This window comes from Peromyscus californicus, unplaced genomic scaffold, assembly GCF_007827085.1.
Source record: "Peromyscus californicus insignis strain IS unplaced genomic scaffold, ASM782708v3 Scaffold_6__1_contigs__length_162567912, whole genome shotgun sequence".
Lineage (NCBI taxonomy): Eukaryota > Metazoa > Chordata > Mammalia > Rodentia > Cricetidae > Peromyscus > Peromyscus californicus.
In genome coordinates, this window is record NW_026294584.1 from 55,616,201 (window position 1) to 55,625,018 (window position 8,818).

General features: G+C 39.2%; 1 non-coding gene across 1 annotated transcript; it reads left to right on the top strand.

The window, feature by feature from the left end:
* Nucleotides 1–5,278: 5,278 nt before the first annotated feature.
* LOC128100176 (U6 spliceosomal RNA) lies at nt 5,279–5,385 on the top strand. Its single transcript, XR_008214695.1, has one exon. It is a non-coding gene; the product is annotated as a U6 spliceosomal RNA (small nuclear RNA).
* Nucleotides 5,386–8,818: the final 3,433 nt, after the last annotated feature.

Genomic DNA, 8,818 nt, shown 5'->3' on the forward strand with positions numbered 1-8,818 from the left:
GTAACACCAGTCACCATACTACAGAAACACCTGTGCATCTATGTATATTCACAACAGCCAAGTTACAGAGTCCACCAATGTGTCTGTCAACAGATGACTAGATAATGAAAATGTGCTATATGCACAAAGGAGTTTGTTCAGCCATAAAGAATGAAATGATTGTGGGTTTTTTTTGTGGAGAAATGAATGGAACTAGAGGTCATCATATTAAAAGAAATAAGCCAGACTCAAAAAACAAATGTTGTATGTTTTCTCTCATATTTTCTATAATATGTCTATATGGCGTGAAATTATGAGCAAGACTATCTGGGAAAAGCAAAGGGGCCTAGTAGAGAGTTGATAGGGAGCATAAAGAGGGTATATGTGGTAAATATGGTCAAGGCAATACTCAGATTTCTGTTCAGAGCATATCTTTCACCTTTCAAAATATGGCTAAAACTATAAAAACCCATTGTAGGATATAATGAATATGCACAAACTAAAAAAAAATCTCTGTTGTCTGTTTGATGTAAACAGACAAATTACTATCTCTTAGAAGACAGTGAATATCTATTCTTTTGATCATATGGAAATAACGTGGTTCACTAATGGATCTTACCTAAAAAGTAAAAATACATATTACAGAGCTGTTTATATGTTCCTGAGTGAAGTAAAGAAGAAAAGCCTATGCCCAAGGCTATCTCAGCCCAATAGATAACATCCTTGCTCCTGTTTTAAATCTCTGGTGTATTATTCAGGTGCCTCAGATATTATCGAGCATGCACTCGTAGGCATATTTTTTTTTTCTGAACTGGGACTGAAACTTGGGAATTCCTGCATTCTAGGCAAGCTCTGTACCACTTACTGGGCAACACCCTCAACCTGCAGGCAGTCTTTAGCAGATAGAAGAAGGAAAAATAAATGACCCAGCTGGTTCTTCAACTGGAGTTGTAGACCTGTATCCTGACCTTCTGTTGACTGGTGCTCCTTTACCCAATTCTGATTTTACTATATTTAAAGAACAGAATGGGTGAAAACAAATGCTCATTGAACAATATCAAGAAAAAATGAATGGACAAAGCTTTAACTTCTTAATGAAATGTGAGGATGGAGCCAAGCAGCTGACCAGTCTTTTCTGATTGTGTATGATGATTTGTTCTTTAATACACAGAGATTAACCCAGTGTGATACAAACAGGACCATCCAATAGGATAAGTCATGTCATTGGAAGCCACATGGAAGCCATTCTCAGACTCACCTGAGAAATAATTCCCCCAAGGAAAGTCATTTCCTTCAGCTTCTAGGGTTGTTAAGTACGACAAATAAACTACCTGGCTGTCACCTTCACTAAGACAAAAATGTGTGTTATTGGTCATTTGCACAGTTTTCTACTTGTGAGGAAGCTTTTCTGTGTCACAGAGCATAGCTGCAGCGGTCAGGAAAACACTATTAGGAACAGTTATTTTACTCTTGGGGATCACCATCTAAATGTCCCAGTGACAGAGGACCTCAGACTTCAGGCAAGGAGTTCAAACTGTTGGCAGAATTTGCCCTGTACCCCAGTATTATTATCATCCTCAGTACTAGCATTAGTGAATGCACTACCACAAATCAAAAAAAAAAAAAAACCCTCAATTCTCTTAATTGACAGAAATTTTCTAGGAGTCAAGGTTCTGTTGCCCAAATATGGTCTTTCAAGGAGCAGTTATCACATTTTATAGCTATTTCTTCCAGATTGAACCACTTCCTGGTGGAGAGAAGAGGCTCACAAAACTTACAAGGAACTTATAAGAGCTCACAAGGAACTTACAATACTCATAAGGCTCTGCCTTGAGGTTAGAAGAGCAGGAAAAATTGCAGAGGTAAAGGAGATTCTTTAGTGGAACTGCCTGCCAGTCGCACAGGAAACCCTGCTGGTTCAGCTTTTCTGAGTCACCACCCATGCTTCTTAGTGAAGCAGATTCCCAGGAAACACCATGTGCTTGCAAGTCATTTCAGTAATCTTATTTGTTCACCAAAGTAGACTGGGAGAGGGTTATTTGCTGAGCCTATCATCGGTATAGACATCTCCATACATCTCCTTGTATCTTTCTTTTGTAGAAACTACTAGGAGGCAGAGATCTAAACTAAACAAGGAATTAGAAGTTATTTCAGAATACAGAATCTTTCTGCAGCATGCTCCAGGGGAAGAAATAGTGTCATGCAACCTTTATTCTGGTGGCTGTATATGGAAGTGCCAGTTCATAACAGCCTTTTCCAATCTCATTTAAAGAGACCGTGTCAATAGTTGCTAACTAATCTTGTGCTTCTTAACTAAAATAATTTGACTCAGGATTTGTATTTCTCATAGGAAGAAAGCTACCTCATCAGAGTAATGCCAAAGACCTCAATTAAAAGTTCAGAAAGCAGCCCACAATACCAACAAAATGGATCAGACATTAGATGTAGATTTCTGGGGTCTGTGCTCTACAATATATCTCTTTCTGTAAATGTTGTCATATGCTGTTGCATTTAACTTCAATGCTTTTCTTCAATAGGCTAATTACAAGCTAATTTCTACAAAACAAATATAGCTGTTGGATTTGTGGCCAATTTTCTATGGTTAGGACTTCTTTTGTGGACATTCTCATATGAATGAATGGCTACAGGGCATTCCAAAATTATATTTGGTCTGAAGAAGACCTTTCCTATAGTTTACTAACTGTAATTCCTTTTATTGAACTGTAAATGAATTCCTGTTTGCCACCAACATATTTTCATGTTTTTGTGTGATGCTACTAGAAGTTACCAATCATTTGTATCTTGAATGTTTCCTAAAGGCTTATGTGCTGAAGATGTGGGGCTTTCCTTGATCCTATTGAGAGGCAATAAAACTTCTTAGAAAATACCAACTGAGATTGAAGTAGGGTCACCTTTGGGCAAACAATAAAAGGGCATTGCAGCATGTAAGATAAAATAAACCTTTCCCTTCCCTACTTGCTTTTGATCTTGTTGATTATCACAACAGAAAGCAAATTAGAATCGGGGAATTGGGACACTGACCCCTTCCTGTTCATTTGCTTCATTTTTGACGTGTAAGGAACAGGCCTGTTTTACTACATGCTTCCACCATGATGGGCTGTGCTGCCATGAGTCCAAAGTGTCCGTGGACTCGTACCACAAGCCAAAATGAGCCTTCCTATTGATTAACACAATATTTCGTCATAATAATGAAAAACTGACAATAAAAATGTCATTGAAAAGGGCATAACAAAAGCTCAAGAAAGTTTTTTTTGTCTTTTTAGGAGAAAATAATCTGTAATTATAGGATGCATTTTTGTATCTTCTTGTTACTGATTTTCTTTTTCAATCAGGTCAGGTCATACTTCAAAAACCTGTACTCCACAAAACTGGAAAATCTAAAAGAGATGGATAATTTTCTGGATAGGTACCAAATACCTAAGTTAAATCAAGACCAGATAAACTACTTAAATAAACCAATAACCTCTAAGGAAATAGAAACAGTCATTAAAAGTCTCCCAACCAAAAAAAAAAAAAAAAAAAAAAAAACAAACAAAAAAAAAAACACAGAACCAGTTGGATTCAACACAGAATTGTTACTGATTTTTAAAGATAAGGATCTTTTCAGTTGGTAAAAACATAATTGCTCTAAAACGGTTCAACCAAACACAACTTAACAGCATGGATAGCATCCTCCTGAGCCCCAGTCCTTTAAAACCATCTTAAGAGACTGATTGGCTTGTGACTGATTGCAGCCAGTGGCTTACTTGGGAGCAAATAATGGAAGTCAGTGAGTCTGTGAAACCACTCACTGGTCCTGTCTTTTCTGTGATTGGAGAGACTACGACTCACCCACTTTTCCCTGGGAACAGCGTTTCTGATGCACCCTAGCTACTCCTCCACACTGACCCCCTACTTTTAAAGACAGAAGTATGAACTGTGTTTCAGTCAATGACCATTTCCTTTCTGTGACTTTCATGTCTTCAGAGATCAAAGACATGATTGCCTACTTACACACATTCATTAAATATTCCCAATAAATCTTGAATGGCAGACACTAAGCCTTAAGCTTGACAGGGAGTTGTGGGGTGTAGGCAGTTTTGGAAGGAGGAGACATGAGAGGGCTAGAAGGAGAAAAGAGAAAGGGGGAGTGAAATATTTTAATTTAAAAATTAATTAGAGTCCAGTCCTTCATGAGGCAGTTGATACAAAAGGCCTGGGGTGCAAGAATTAATTGGGTTTATTAACATGTAACAGTTTGTATCATCTTTAAAGAATGAAAGACTTGACTGATATCTCTCTAAGATTAAACACAAGTTCCATATGTTCATGCTCATCATTTAGTCTTAACTAAAGTCACAGGCAAAGTGTTAAGGACAGGAAAAGTGAAAGAAAATCATGTAAATTAGAAATAAAGAAAATTATTCAAAAATAGTCAATGACAAACTCTCACAGTAGAGTGCCTAGAACTAAAAAGTGAGATTGGGAATTTTGAAAGTTTCAAGAAAAATATGTGCTGTGTATGTATGTGTATATTAAGGTCACCTACACCAGTGGTGTAAGAGATTCTGACTCACTACAGAAATAACTCATTGGATGTCAAAACTTGTCAGAATCAACTTTTGTCCAACTATGGAAAAAAAAACCTTTTCAACATTCAGGGGAAAGATTCCTGAAGGTAGAAGCCACTGTCTTGTAGTGAGAGAGTTGGGGACATTTAAATTGCCTGACTTCTCATACTGGGCAAACATCAAATGATGACTCTTACATCTGGTACAGGCTTTAATTAGGAGAAAGACCAATGTGAACAATATTCTCAAAGAAATTTTGCCAACATCTTCAATTTATCTTGAAGGTACTGAAAGGTCTTGCAAGGAATTAGCTCTGTTTTCCATGACTGGAAGTATTTCCAAGACTAGGGTAGCTTTCCAGATAAAGCTTACTGAGTGCAGTGCATGGGGCCGGGGCCAGGGACAGGGAGGGCTTGAATCCAGAGCTCTGCATGCACTAGGCACATCTCCACTGAGCTATATCCCTGGCCTCCTACTTAGTTTTTGTTTTGAGACAGGGTCTCACTAAATTGCCTAGGCGAATCTTTAACTTGTTCTTTACACTGTAGCTGAGAGTACAGGCCTGGAACACCTGGCCAGGCTGACTGGGAGCATTTAAAGGGAACAGTTGTAGCAGCCTCTGTCTATGAATGAAGGTTGGGATAAACAATGGACATATAAAAACATTCAGAAGGAGGTGGTTGAGAAAGAAGATACATTAGGGAATTGGAGATTGTGAAAACAGTGTGGTGCTTGCTTTGGCAGCACGTATACTGAAATTGGAACAATACAGAGAAGATTAGCCTGGCCCCTTCATAAAGATGATGTGCAAATTCATGAACAAACCTTGGTGTGTACATCAGAAAGTCGTACATATGCCCATTTTTGGGCGTTTGCTCAAATAAGGCCCAAAGGAATCCAAAGAGTTCACCTCCAGGTAACCTTCAGGCTGTGTTCAATAGCAAGAGAAACCTGAAGCACAGTTGCAAGTGGCCTAAGTCTTGGAAACATGTCCCAAAAGGATCACAAGTCCACCAGTTGGTGAACAAATAAACTATAGTGTACTTATATAGTTGGAGGAATAAAGAGACCCTGGTCACAATGCAACAGCAAGAGAAGGTTCTGCAAAATGGAAAACATCCAAGGACCTTAGAAGCTAATGCATCCTTTATTTCCTGGGTCAGGGACTACCAACCTGGAGCCACTAGGATGTGCACAAAAAGCTTATTAAAGCTCTTGAGGACAGCATGTCAGGGTGCCACCAAACATACCCAGTTGTATCTGCCAAATTTCTCATATCCATTTAAGATTATTTGTATGAAATTTTTACTTCAAGAATTGTTCGTAGTCATGGCAATTCATGGGCTCTTGCTACAATAGGAAGGGGATTTCCTTAATCTGGATAATAAGTGTGCTCTGCCGAGCATTCTGCTCACGCGGCAAAAGCAACCATGATTTGGTAGAAATTCTATCATTTTCCATTTATAATCACTACAATAAGAGTTTAAATCCATGATGGAAAATCATGATTAAATGATACATTTTAAGTGATATCAGAGTGTTTTTGGAACTTGGAGGCAAATTGAGGACCTTATTTTTACTATTTCATCATTTGTTTTCTATGTTCCAGTCCTGTAAAACAATCTACATGTGAAGCAGGTTTCCTAATTGCCATAAATGTGAGTGGCTTTTCAGCATGGACTGTTTATGACTTTCAATGTTTGCACTTACTGGTTTATGAAACAACAGTGAATCTCTTAGCTTTCTTTGCTTCGAAGGCTGCTTGCAAGTTCTGCACACACAGAGAAATGATATGTGCTGACTCTGTCTCAGCATGGAAATATTAGTCAAGTGATACCCTGCAGATGATAGCGACATTCACCCATTATAATAATTTTACTTAGCATACTTTATGACATACTTGATGACAAAGACTTCCATTTAAACTCCTACTAAGGTGTCACAACACCAGTCTAGTTCAGCAGTCATGGTCTCCCTTGGAGAACTGATATGGTCATTCTGTTTCCGAAAAGCCAAGATAATACTAACCGAATATCAGAAAGTAGGTTTTTAAATTCAATGCTCTCTTTCTTCTTACTCTTTTGACAAAGAATAAAACATGACTCTTTCTAAAGTATGTGGCCATGAGTGATTTTCCTCTGATGGAACCAGCATTACATGAAACAAATGAGATGGCCACAGTACACACAACCTTCCTTGGATACCACAAGAGACTTGGACAGCTGTTGTCAATGTTCTTTCCTCTTGGGTCCTGGGAGAGATGCCAAGAAAATCTTGATGCTGTATAAATTTCTCAGAAGAACAAAGACATTCACAGCTTGATGTGCCCTAGTCTAGGACAGCTTTTGCCAGAAGGCAATGGGATCTCTGGCCCCACAATGCTGGAAAATCCAGCCTGGTGCCACACTGGACACAAATGTGGTCTTAGTATCTAGGGATATACTCTCATATAGCCCTGGCCATCTGCTGGAAATCAGTGGGGTAATCTGTGCCCATCGTGTTCTTCTAAGTTTAGGGAGTGGGTTCCTCCTATCTATTCAATATCTGAATCTTACCTTTGTACTTCTTCCTATTTTAGAATCAGTGAAGAATTTCTTTTCACATTCTACCCCGTCAGAGACTGCTAAGCCAAGGTAAGTGATCTCTCTTGCATAATAAATGGGCAACTCTTAGGTACAGTGATGTTTAAGCCCTAAATGTTTTATGTCTTTCCTTTTTATCCATTATAATTCCAGCAACTGAACACAATGATATTCTCATTTTCTGAAACCTCTGTGTAGAGAATTACACAATAAACCAAGGTAATAGACTTCTGTGATTGCTTTTTGAGAAATATTTCCTGGTGTTGGGTCATAATAAGTACCCCAAAGTATCACCACTATCCTTAGAGTCTTCATGCTCCTTAGTCTTGCTATGCTGCAGACTCCTCGTTCTTTCTTATGTAAATAGGTAGATCTTGATATTGCTTATGAAGATAGAGTTGAATGTGTTCATCTCAGTTTCTTTAACAATCAGTCACCAGCTAGTGATCTTGCTCTTCCTTGTTTGTGTTATAAGTGTCTGCTGTGAGGGTGACTTCCAGCTTGCCCATCAACTTCTCATTTGATAACCTTGTTCCGCCCAATATATCTTCTCATATCAACAGCCAGGGTGAAATATAAGGTTATTATCATCCTCCTGACAAATGTCCAGTCATCATTTACTGTTCTTGCTTCAGGATGGCTCTTCAGCTCCTTACTACTGTGGATCGAACTCCCCATGATCTGGTCCCTGACAAGTCTCCCTTTTCCTTCCTGCCACGCATCGCCCTTCAGTTCATTCACTCTCCGTTTGTCAAACACACGACCAATGAGCTGTTGCGCTGTGCGGTCCTGACCTCTCTGCCTTTTTTTCTGAATGATTTGCCTGCAAGGCTCCAGCTTCTCCCTGATATACCTCAGGATATATTCAGTGCTTATCTTATCTCTGGAACACATGACAAGCATCCTTGTGTGTTCCTTTCTGCTGTGTGTGTTTTGGGTAAAAAAATATTCTTCTGTCATATGTTCATTGCTGTCCCAATAGCCTGTGCTTATAATGAAATTGCAGCAGGACTGGAGAACATTTACTAAAAGAATCATAAATTTTAAGTGTTTAAAAGCACTGATGAGACCAAATGCCTCTTCTGGGAAATTAGAGTAACTGTATCTCATTAATGGTATTTTATGAATTAAATGCTGCATTTTATGAACAGTAGTAAGCACCTGGTACCTAGTGGATGCTCTCTGATTTCTTCTTAGAGGATGAAGTGGAACATTCATGCTCACCAAATACAGCAAGTTTTCATCCATTTCTGTCTCTTTGACTATAGGGGAAATGCCCATGAAAAACCCACAATTTCTCTGGTGGTAAATGGCAACACATCTCTGTTACAGCTGTCTGTGATTTCTCCTTGATCTTTCCCCCTAAACTTCCACACCCAAGTCCACTCATTTCTGTTAAAGATTCTCCCTCTCAGATGGACCTTAAACTCTTGTGTTTTTGTGAAAGCAGTCTTGGAGGTCACTGGCACCTTCCCTTAACGCCTGGGCCACCACTCCCACTCCTGGCTCCAGTCACTGTTCCATGACACAATAACGCCTGGCCCTTTAACCTTCTGCTTGCCTCACATTGCACTTAGGCCGCTCTGTCGATCCTTTTCTGAGCATTGGGGTCTTGTCTACTCAGCCACACCTACCTTCTCACCACTCCCTAGCTCCTTTCCTTTCGGCCACAGTGTAGCAACAGGG